The sequence below is a fragment of the Microcaecilia unicolor genome, chromosome 6 (genome assembly GCF_901765095.1).
Source record: "Microcaecilia unicolor chromosome 6, aMicUni1.1, whole genome shotgun sequence".
Lineage (NCBI taxonomy): Eukaryota > Metazoa > Chordata > Amphibia > Gymnophiona > Siphonopidae > Microcaecilia > Microcaecilia unicolor.
The window spans coordinates 140,437,460-140,449,829 of record NC_044036.1 but is presented as its reverse complement, the minus strand read 5'-3'; the positions used below and the strand labels follow the sequence as shown (position 1 = coordinate 140,449,829).

The 12,370-nt window shown below is 43.9% G+C and overlaps 1 protein-coding gene across 2 annotated transcripts in view; it reads left to right on the top strand.

The window, feature by feature from the left end:
• The first annotated feature begins 518 nt into the window (after positions 1-518).
• The window catches only part of LOC115472329 (G-protein coupled receptor 22-like), a 151,990-nt gene continuing 140,138 nt past the window's right edge, over positions 519-12,370 (top strand). Inside the window, exon 1 of one of the 2 annotated variants that reach the window (XM_030206571.1) lies at positions 519-565. The gene's annotated coding sequence lies outside the window, so the exon portion shown is untranslated. Of the gene's footprint in view, positions 566-817; positions 930-12,370 lie in introns of those variants that run through there. The other variant, XM_030206569.1, reaches the window with a different exon arrangement.

Below are 12,370 nucleotides of genomic sequence, written 5' to 3'. Positions count from 1 at the left end.
CGACTTTTCTTCCCGCTAGAATGAAGACTAATTTCCACATTTAATGACTCACTTGATTACAACAATTTACTCTCTTTCTCAAAGAGTTGCAGCTGCAGATTAAGGTCGTGCACATCTTCACATAAAGTTTTGCTGCAAGCCTGAATGCTCATAAAAAGCGGAAATCTGCACAGCACCTTCACCGACTCCGGATTAAATCCAGCTAGTTTGCCAAAATACCATAGTTTCCCCCAGCACCCAACTGTCTGGCTAACAGCAGCCTATAAGCCCCATTAACCAGCACAATAAACATTAGCCCTTAGAACCGATCGTCTTCACTTTCCCCAACGCACGTGGAACTGTCACTTCTCCCCCTCTGTCGAGTTTCTCACCAGAAACCCCTTCTAGATCAGCTCCCCCCAGCCCTATAAAAGGGCCACTGCATTGTAGCCAATCAGCGGAGAGAAGCTGGAACCAATTAGAAGCTGCTAGGGTTGGCTTTTTTTTTTTTTTTGGTACCTTTGTACATACCGTGCAGGCAGCGCAGGACTTGGGAGCAGAGGGAGGGATGCAGAGAGCCAGCCAGGTACAGTTTGCAAACGCGGCGCGGATTTTCATCTAGGCTGGGTGAGCTGCTTGGCCTCACGTAGGGGGAAAGGAAGGAAGGTGTGTTCTCAAAAGCAAACCCCCAAACTGCAAAATTAAAATGCATGAAAGAAGACGGATGCCAGCTCCAACCAACACTCAAGGACGTAGATCTGTGCTGTGATAAAACGCAGCACCGCGAAAGTAGCATTTTGCCACTCAAGAGAGGCAGCCCGAGTTGATGTGAGCAGGGACTCTGAAGGGAGCTCGAATCCAGACTACAGCCCCCCCCACCCCTTCCCCAACTTCTTGGGCTCCGAGGTGGGCTTCATTGCTGACTGACGTGAGGAGAGACGGGTCCAAAGGTAAGTCCAGCCTGAGACTCACTGGTGCCTTCTGGGCTGGCTGAATGCAGCTATCCGAGGCTACCCTGAGTCCTTGATGAACGTGGCCAGTTTGTCTGCTTTCTGAAATGTCCCAGTTCTTGCAAATTCAGTGTTTGCACGGGAGCTGGCAGGAACTCCAATTTGAAAATGATTCTGCTTGCCTGACAGCCATGTGAAGGAAAATGTGTGGCTCTGAGCTTGGCACTGTGAAATTTCGCTGCATTTCCACACAGGCATGAAAAGAAAACCTTAATCTAGCGGCGCCTGTGCCTGGTTGATTGTTTTGAAAATGAGCCTGGCGAGGCTGTTACTACGGTGCTACTAACATCAGCTCCGTGGGGCTGTGGAGGGAGGGAGGGAGGCTGCTTCTTGTACCTTTCAGCTCCCCCTTTCTATGCGTCCCCCCCCCCCCTTCTGCCTGCTTTGGTTACCCCTCTTCCATCCTTAATGAACGAATGAGGGTGTCCAAAGGCTTCCAAAATCAGGAAAAACCCTCCTCTCTGCAGCGCAGAATGGTGGATACTGCAAAGGGATCCAAGATCTGGGCGAAAGGGATTTTGTGTCGCCTGTTTTGCATTCGTGGGGGTAGGACAAGAAGCACATTATAATGTGGCTGGAGTGGGTTAGTCTGCCTGTCCTGCAAAAAGACCTCGTTCCGTCCGTGAGCTACACACTTCAAGTTAATTGAAGGACAGTCATTGTTACCGTCTTTCTCTGTATATTACCTTGTGCACTGTTATAGTTTGGTTTAGTAAGGAATGAACAAGACCCTGGTTAAAAGAAAAATAGCTAAATTATATTTTAGTGCATTATGAAATACCTGGGTTGACTTCCTTAGGTAACAACAGTGATAACATTAAATACCAGAATTGTTAAAAAGAAGGCCTGAGAGTGTATTGTTCTCATCCCCCCCCCCCCCCCCCCCCCCCAGTGTTTCTGGATGATAATCTCTTGAATGTATTTTGACTGTGTAGGATGGGAGGCGGGAAATCTGAAGGGATATTATAATGGTAGACAAATTAGTCTGTTTTCATTTACCATGATAAACCCCCCCACCACCACCACCTTAGACTCTGAAGGGATGGTGTAATGGCAGTCGAATTAGTCTGTCTTCATTTTCCATGAAAAAAACCCACCTGGAGCCTCGGTCTTCTGTGAATTTCTGTGGATTCAGGTGCAGGTGAGCAGAGGGAGCCTTGAGGTGGCCAGTTTCATTGATGGTAGCCCAGGAAAACAGGAGGAGGCTTTCCATTATCTACCTGGTGCATTTTAATGCTGCTCTGCCTTGTTCTAAGGAAAACCAGTAAATCTGCTGTGAAAGCATGAGTTGGCAATTAAGAAAATAGCACATTAGGACCACCAAAAAGTGTAGATTTCATTTTGCATTGTTAAATACCCAACATCTGTCATGTGTCTCTGTCAGGTTTATATTTGTCTCTGGAGTCCTGAATCTGCTCTTTCTTTGAGGCCAAAGGTTTGAGACTGAAGAGTATAAAGAAATCTTCAGATTCCATGGGATTTACAGTTGCTGATTCTGGGATCTGTTTTTGGATGATGGGTGCAGTGAGCCCCTGATACTTTCATACAAGCACACATTGTTTTAAAAAAATTATTATAGTAGTCACTGTTTCCAAATATTACCCTTGGAAAATCCTCATCACTTGAAAACGTCTCTCCAGCTTGGAATCTGAACACCCATGGAAGTAAATTTCACCGACTTGGTTTGCCCACCTTTGAGTTCTACAAGCACAAGAAAACATGGCAGTGATATTCAGATCATTTTTTGAAGGGGGGGGGTGGAGGTTAACTAGCATAGGTTTGAAACCTGTGAGCGGTACCCCCAGTCTTCAACCTTGCCTATTATCCATTCATCCTTCATTATTTAGTATATTTGTCATTAAATTATCTTAACAAAATGTACAAAAAAAATGTCTGAAGCAGAAACTCATCTTACATTTTATCAGTCACCTCATGCTTGGAGCAGAAATCAGAGGGTATTGTGGCTGCAAACTCCTGAAGAGTTTCCTAGGAAAAGCAAATATTGGTGAGGAAGCAAAGTGTGGAGGGGATGTGATTGTCTAGAGAGGGGAAAGAGTAACTGTAATGCTAACATTGAGACTAAAAGCTAAAAAATCACCAAAACATGCCAAGAATCAAACCTTGTCATTAATCCTGCCAAACTCTACCCGCTTCCCCCATACAAATGTTGAGCTTGTTGAAATTTACTTGAACTTTTGAATTATTCAATTGAATTTAAAGCACTCCTGGCACTATCATTGCTAAATGAAGATCTCCGGCTATCAAAGGATGCACGTCCTTAGATCTATAGAGTGCCCTCACTATACATGCAAAATCTGCTTATTGGTGCAGAGTTCTTTAATGATCGCCCATTTGAAGGTAGCAATTGAAGAGTGAATAGGAAATTTTGAATGTTAGTGCTGAAATTTCATCGGAAAGAATTCTGACCATTCTAACTGAAGCAAGGGGATAATCCCAAAGTTGAAAGGTTACGTAGAGCATCAGTACATATGTAAAATCCTGCAACATTTTTGTGAATGTTGATGCCAGTTCCTGGAACTGGTAACCAGTGAGCGGTGCCTGGTGTTCCCTATCCGCTTTCAGAGGCTCTCTGCAGCATCCCTAGAGTTGGGATACATTTCATTTGACCATCATAAGAACAACCAACCTATGTTGTAGAGACCTTAATAATCCCAATTTTAGATGTCGGAATCCAGTATCTAATGATAACATTTGTAAGAATTAACAAAGCGTGCAACGCATGTTTCATTGAATTCTTTCCAACCCTTCCGCACAAGCATCTGTGTTGCCAAGGTGTGTCTTTGTTGTCTTTGTGTATCTCTAACCTGGAGCGGAGTTGAGTGAGGCACTTGCAGTACAGCAGTCTCCAAACATTCATTTGGTTTGGAAAGAATAGTAAAATGAACAACGTATGATGTTGGCAAAGGAGTAGCCTAATGGTTGGTGCAGTGGCCTGAGAAACAGGGGAACCAGGTTCAATTCCCCACTGCAGCTCCATTACCCCATGTACAATGCTTAGATTGTGAGACCACTAGAGAAAGTACCTGCATGTAATACATGTAAACCACTTTGGTTGTACCACAGAAAGGCAGTATATCAAGTGCGTTACCTTAAATAATATGGCCTTGTGTATTTTAAGACAATTATCTGTGATAGGGATGAGCTCCAAAGCCATCATTGTAACATAGTAAATGACGGCAGATAAAGACCTGTACTGTCCATCCAGTTTGCCCAACAAGATAAACTCATACATGATATGCGATACTATGTGTACCCGAGTTTGATTTGTCTTTGCCATTCTCAGGGCACAGACCATAGAAGTCTGACGAGCACTGTTCTTGTACTAAAAGTTCTGAAGATGCCGGAATACCAATTAGTAGCAACATTCCATGTAGAACCCCAAAGAGTAACATAGTAAATGACGGCAGATAAAGACCTGTACTGTCCACCCAGTATGTCGAACAAGATAAACTCGTTTTACATGGTATGTTATACTTTATACCTGAGTTTGATTTGTCTCAGGGTACAGACTGTAGAAGTTTATTATTTATTTGTTACATTTGTACCCCACATTTTCCCACCTTTTCCCACCTATTTGTAGACTCAATGTGGCTTACATAGTGCCGTAGTGGCATTTGCCGACTCCGGTGTAAACAAATACAAAGTGATATTGTGGTAAGATAAAGTTCATGTGGCACAGCCACTTTTGGGAATCGTACAGTGGGGGAGTTGTGTTGTCCATTATGTACTTTGGTTTTGTTGTGTTGCAGAGATCAGGCATTTATGTTGGATCGGTAGGGTATGCTTTTTTAAACAGGTTAGTTTTTAGTTTTTCCCAGAAGTTTAGGTGCTCGTATGCAATTTTCAAGGCTTTAGGTAATGCATTCCACAGTTGTGTGCTTATGTAGGAAAAACTGGATGTGTAAGTTGATTTGTATTTGAGTCCTTTGCAGCTTGGGTAGTGCAGATTTAGATATGTTCGTGTTGATTTGGATGTGTTTCTAGTTGGTAGGTTGATCAGTTCGGTCATGTATCCCGGGGCTTCACCGTAAATAATTTTGTGAACCAGAGTGCAGATTTTGAAAGCAATGCGCTCTTTGATTGGGAGCCAGTGTAGTTTTTCACGGAGGGGTTTTGCGCTTTCGAATCGCGTTTTTCAGAAGATGAGCCTAGCTGCCGTGTTTTGAACTGTTTGAAGTTTCTTTAATGTTTGTTCTTTGCATCCCGCATAGATTCCGTTGCAGTAGTCTAGGTGGCTTAGTACCATTGATTGTAACAGGTTGCAAAATGTTTCCCTTGAAGAATTGTTTCACGCGTTTTGAGTTTCCACATTGATTGGAACATTTTCTTTGTTGTAGATGTCACTTGGTTCTGTAGTGTTAGGTTGCGGTCCATTGTAACGCAGAGGATTTTCAGGCTGTCTGAGATAGGGAGGGTGTAATCTGGGTTGTTGATAGTTGTGGGATTGCCCGCGCTGTGTTGGGATGAGAGGATAAGACAGTGTGTTTTTTCTTTGTTGAGTTTTAGTTGAAATGCATTTGCCCAAGAATCCATGATGTTTAAGCAGATCTTGATTTCGTTGGTGATTTCTGTCACTTTGGATTTGTAAGGAATGTATATTGTGACAATGTCTGCATAGATGAATGAGATAAGGACTTAGCTAGTGGGGTCATCATTAGGTTGAAGAGGATCGGTGATCCTTGTGGTGCTCCACAGTCTGGTTTCCACGGTGATGATATGTTTGAGTTTGATCTTACTTGATATGTTCTTGTGGTTAGGAAACCCTTGATCCAACTTGATATGTTCTTGTGGTTAGGAAACCCTTGATCCAGCTAAGTATGTTTCCTCCAATGCCGAACTTATCTAGTAGTCTTATTAATATATTCTGGTTTATCATGTCGAACGCACTAGAAGACATGTCGAGTTGGAGGAAGAGGATATTTTTGCCTATTGCTATTTCCTGCTTGAATTTGGCTAGGAGGGTGATTAGTACTGTTTCTGTGCTGTGGAGGGGGCGAAAGCCTGATTGTGATTCGTGTAGTAATGAGAATTTGTTTATATATTCTGTAAGTTGTTTGGCTATCATGCTTTCCATTATTTCGACTGACAACGGGATGGATGCTACTGGACAGTAGTTAGTGATTTTCATCTGGTTTTTTTTTTTCTTGGTGTCTTTTGGTATCGGGATGAGTAGGATATTGCCATTTTCCTTTGGGAAGAGACCTTGCTGTAGCATGTAGTTTAGTTGGGATGTGAGGTCTATTATGGAGCGGTCGGAGCGGATTTCATTAGGTAGTTGGGGCAAGTATCTAGTTTACAGTGGGTGTTGGAGAACCTTCTGATCATCCGTGCAACTGTGTCAACATCGAGGAGGGCGAAATTTACCCATGTTTAGTCAGCCAGGCATTCTCCAGTGGTTGGGTCCAATTTATTAAGGAATTTTTTCGATGTCAGTGTTGTCCTGAGGTAACGTGTTGCGTAGATTTACAATTTTTTCATTGAAATACTTAGCCAATTTATCTGCAGATGGGATGTCTGTATTCGATGTAGTGGCCAGGTTAGTGTTTAGGAGTTTGTTCACGAGTTGGTATAATTTCTTCGTGTCTTTGTAATCTGTCCCTATTTTATTTTTTTTTAATAGTCTACCCAGCACTGTTCTTGTATTAAAGTTCTGAGCTAACGTTGAAGCCCCTTAAAATTTATACTCCAGCCCATCCCTATCTATTCAGTCACGATCAGGGCATAGACTGTAGAAGTCTGCCCAGCTCCCATTTTGTTTCCCCAATTACCGGCATCACCACCCAATCTCCGCTAAGATTCCATGGAACCATTCCTTCTAAACCGGATTTCTTTGTGTTTATCCCATGCATGTTTGAATTCTGTTACTGTTTTTATCTCCACCACCTCCCACAGGAGGGCATTCCACATATTCACCACCCTCTCCGTGAAAAAAATATTTCCTGACTTTACGCCTGAGTCTGCCCCCCCCCCCCCCTTCAACCTCAATTCATGTCCTCTAGTTCTACCGTCTCTGGAAAAGGTTCATTTGTGGATTAATACCTTTCAAATATTTGAACGTCTGTATCATGTCACCCCTGCCTTCCTATGGCAATACAGTGGACTAGGTATGTAGCTAGCAATGAGATGGCTGTATTTACCCATACTTGATTCTTAGAAAAAAAAGAATTAGAACCAGAAGATACTCAGCAAGTTTGGCAAATATAACTAAGCATATCTTATGTTCATATGTTAAGCGGGGAAAACACAAAATTCTTTTTAGCCCCTCTGTGTGCTTCTGACCTGGAGGAGAGAGGAAAAGAGAGGTGTGAACAGAGTTGGTACCCAAACATTTTGTTGGTCAAGAAAGAATGTTAAAATAAAACCAAGTGTGATAATATCTAACCATCATCAGATGTCAATGTCAACAGATTTCAAACGATAGATTTTCCAGTTTAATCACAGGGTGCCCATGCTTCTCCAGCACCAGCTGTAGCAAACTACAGGGTTCAGTCACTAGGTGTCACAATCAAATTTGCAACAAAGACCGAAATACACATCTGAATCATTACAAGCAAGGCGAGGGGTGTAGCTGCAGAGGATGGGAGGGGCCTGATGGGGAAAGCATGTGAAACATGCCTCATCATGGGTTTATTTCCATTTCCTTTGTGTGTGTCTTTGCGTATGTGTGCCGGGTCTGTTTGTTTGCCTATATAAGGGAAAGGAATCAAAGCAGTTTACATATTATATACAGGTACTTATTCTTAGTTGAGGCAATGGAGAGTTAAGTGATTTGAGGCCGCTGCACTAACCACTAGGCTACTCCTCCATTCACTCAAGTGTGTCATGTATTTGCGTTTGTTTTGTGTCTGTGTATATGTGAGTCTGTATCGAGCCTGTCGCTATGTGTCTGCATTGTAGCTTTGTCAGTCCATATTGTTTCTGTGTGTTTGTGTGTCTTTATTAAAACCAGTATCATTGACTCCCTGTGGAGCAAAGGATCATCTACAAAACATCAATATTGACTTTTAAGGCATTTGGAACTGGCTATCCAGAATAGTTAGCTAGCTACACACCTACCTGTGTTTTACACTCTTTGAATGATTATTGCCTTGTCCTCCCTGGACCTACATATGCTCATTGTGAGTGGACCAGATGAACCACTTTCTTCTTCCTTGCATCATTCATCTGGAATAGCCCTTCTGCTCCATATTCGTAGCATGTTTAAAAGTTTTAAGGTAGAACTAAAGACCTGGTTATTCCAACAGACTTATGGGGGCCCAGATTAATTAGGTTGCAAAGTCATTATAACCTTTCCCCAGTTTTCCCCTGAACCCTTTTCTTTCCTCTCCCTTTTTTTTTTTTTGGCTCACGAGTGTTTCTCATTCTTTCCTATCAATTCATGGTGTTCCTTTCTTTTTCTATTTATAGTGTAGCCTGTACACTGCTTTTCTCTGCCTGTCAGTCTAGCAAATGTTAATAAACTATAAACTGTGCATGCCTGGGTTGTGTCTGAGGTGTGTGTTCATATGTATGCGTGTTTGTGTGTGTGTGTCTGTGGCAGGGGCAAACTGACAGTGGTAGGGGTCCCCAGGCAGCGGCGTTCCTAGGTCGGCTGCCACCCGGGGCGGATTGCCGCTTTGTGCCCCCCCCCCAGGTGCAGCGGCATCTGTTCCCCCAGGATGCAGCACGACACCCCCCCCCCCCCCCAGGTGCATTCTTAGCTGCAGAGAGCAGCCGCGTGGCTGTCGGCTCCGCTGGCTCCCTCTGCCCCAGAACAGGAAATAACCTGTTCTGGGGCAGAGGGAGTAGGGAACCAGCAGAGCCAACAGGCATGCGGCTGCTCTCTGCACCCCCTCCAGCAGCGTGCACCTGGAGCAGACCGCCCCCACCACCCCGCCCTTGCTACACCACTGCCCCCAGACAGTAAAGGTCATTGGGGCCCCCCTGGCCACTGCCCGTCACCCCACTGCTGTACTGCCTCCCCCCTCCCGTATCGCCACAGTTGTTGCCTCCCTCCCTGATCCTACCTTGAAGGGCCCTGGTGGTCTGGTGGTTTCTTTGGGGGCAGAAAAGAACCTCACTCTTTCCTGCCTTCTATAGCTACTGTGCCCAGCTGCTTTCAAAATGGCTGCTGAGAATTACCATGGTAGTCTCACAGATCTCAGCAGCCATTTTTAAAACACAGCAGTGCTGGTGGCGCCAAGCAGAGTAGCGGCAGCAGGCAGGAAAGAGTGGGATTCTTTCCTGCCCCAGCAGAGGCCACTAGACCACCAGGGCACTTCAAGGTAGGACTGCCCGGTTGCCCGAAAGGTCAGTCCACCCCTGGTCTGTGTGTGTCCATGTGTCTGTGTATAAGTATACTGCATATCAATGTCTGTCTGTGGACAGGAATGAACCTCATTCCTAAGCCAGGGTACGTGGAGTATGATCCCAGTCTCTCAAACTTACTGCTAATGCTCACTGTAGTACTTGCATTGTCTGTTTGTCTGTCAGGGGTCAGTGCTAGGACCACTGCTTTTTAATATATTTATAAACGACTTAGAGATGGGAGTAACCAGCGAAGTAATTAAATTTTGCTGATGACACAGTTATTCAAAGTCGTTAACTCGCGACAGGATTGTGAAAAATTACAGAAGGACCTTACGAGAGTGGGCGGCTAAATGGCAGATGACGTTTAATGTGAACAAGTGCAAGGTGATGCATGTGGGGAAAAAAGAATCCGAATTATAGCTACGTCATGCAAGGTTCCACGTTAGAAGTTATGGACCAAGAAAGGGATCTGGGTGTTGTTGTCGATAATACACTGAAACCTTCTGCTCAGTGTGCTGCTGCGGCTAGGAAATCGAATAGAATGTTGGGTATTATTAGGAAAGGTATGGAAAACAGGTGTGAGGATGTTATAATGCCGTTGTATCTCTCCATGGTGCGACCGCACCTTGAGTATTGTGTTCAATTCTAGTTGTCGCATCTCAAGATATAGTAGAATTGGAAAAGGTGCAGCGAAGGGCGACTAAAATGATAGCGGGGATGGGACGACTTCCCTATGAAGAAAGACTAAGGGGGCTAGGGATTTTCAGCTTGGAGAAGACGGCTGAGGGGAGACATGATAGAGGTATATAAAATAATGAGTGGAGTGGAACAGGTGGATGTGAAGTGTCTGTTCACACTTTCCAAAAATACTAGGACTAGGGGGCATGCGATGAAACTACAGTGTTGTAAATTTTAAACAAATCGGAGAGAATTTTTCTTCACCCAACACGTAATTAAACTCTGGAATTCGTTGCCGGAGAACGTAGTGAAGGCGCTTAGCTTGGCAGAGTTTAAAGCAGGGTTGGACAACCCTATAAACCACTACTAAATGGACTTGGGAAAAAATCCACAATTTCGGAAATAACGTATAGAATGTTTGTACGTTTGGTAAGCTTGCCAGGTGCCCTTGACCTGGATTGGCCACTGTCGGGGACAGGATGCCGGGCTCGATCGACCTTTGGTCTTTTCCCAGTATGGCATTATTTATGTACTTATGTATGTCTGTCTGTTTGAATGTGTCTGTGTATCTCTGTGAGTGCGTCTATGACCGGGAGAGTAGTGATGAGGTGACAGGTAGTTTGAAAGGAGCGATTCCCTAACTGCTTTGCTTCACAGTACCAAAGTTTCTCTGCTGTGTAAGCTGAAACTGCTTCTCCCATACACATTTTTTTTGGGGGGGGAGGGGGGGGAATCTTATTTCCCTGGAAACTCCAGTCTGGCCTGTCCCATTTTGAGTCTTGGTGTGTCTCCTCCATGCTGAATTTGGTTCCATTCCGTTAAACCTCCCGAGAGTTAGTTTGCCAACAGATACTTTGGCACCTAATGCATAATTTTGTTCCAATATCCTTTAGGTTGGAAAGAATAAAGAAATAGAGATCAGAGGACTTGCCTATCTCATGGATAACATAGACAATCCTGGCTCCTGTCATGTAGTATCGTCTGAATTTCAACATAAATGCACTTCAACATTATCCTTTTCAGATAAGAGGTGTCACCTTTTTTTGCATCACCAAGAGCTGGAGTTGAGCAGAGGAAGTGCTTGGAGCATGCTTCTGCCGTGATTTCATTTAGAAGTTTAAAAAAAAATGCCTGCAGCGCAGTCAGCATAGCACCTCATTTAAAAATGCTCAAAATCTCTTCATACAGCCCTACTCCATAGGAGAGAATAATTAACGGAAAACAATAAATCAATAATACTTGTTTGAGACAATGTTTCTCTATGATGTCACAGAGAATCTTCTTTGGTGCTCTTCCACCCTTGTGTGTTTTGACCCCACAGAGAATCTTCTACCAGGGTTGTGCAATATTGAAATGTTCCCACGTACCCCTTTAGAAGTCAGATAAAGGAATTCTTTTACATGCGCTTAGTTATTCTTGAAGTAGCCTAATGGTTGGTGCAGGGGGCTTTGATCCTGATGACCTGGGTTCAATTCCCACTGCAGCTCTTTGTGACCTTATAAACTTCTGCTCAGTGTGCTGTGGTGGCTAAGAAAGCGCACAGAATGTTGAGTATTACTAGGAAAGGGATGGAAAACAAACACGAGGACGTTATAATGCCGTTGTATCGCTCCATGGTGCGACCACACCTAGAATATTGTGTCCAATTCTGGTCGCCGCATCTCAAAAAAAGATATAAAGGAATTAGAGACAGTGCAGAGAAGGGCGACGAAAATGATAAAAGGGATGGAACGACTTCTTTATGAGGAAAAGGTACGAAGGTTAGGGCTCTTCAGCTTGGAGAAAAGGCGGCTGAGGGGTGATATGATAGAAGTCTACAAGATAATGAGCGGAGTAGAGCGGACAGATGTGAAGCGTTTGTTTACAATTTCAAACAACAATAGAACCAGAGGACACAAGATGAAGCTAGAATAAGGTAGATTTAAAACAAACAGGAGAGAGTTTTTCTTTACTCAGTGTGTAGTTGGACTCTGGAACTTGTTGCCGGAAAATGTAGTGACAGCAGCTGGCCTTACGGAGTTTAAAGGGGGTTTGGACAGATTCCTTAGGGAAAAGTCCATTGAACATTAAGAATTAAAGTGGTGGGGTTTTTTTTTTTTTGGGGGGGGGGGGGGGGTTGCCGGATTCTTGAAGCCTGGATTGGCCACTGTCGGAGACAGGATGCTGGGCTTGATGGACCCTTGGTCTTTTCCCAGTATGGAAGTGCTTATGTACTTATTAAGTCACTTAACCCTCCATTGCCCCAGGTATAAAAACTTAGATTGTGACCCTGTAGGGAGAGAGAAAGTACCTGCATATGTTGTATACAGTGCTGTGCATATCTAGTAGCATAGAAATGAGCAGTAGTAGTTTTATTTTACCTTTTTGATACTCTTCAATGATAGATTTCATGA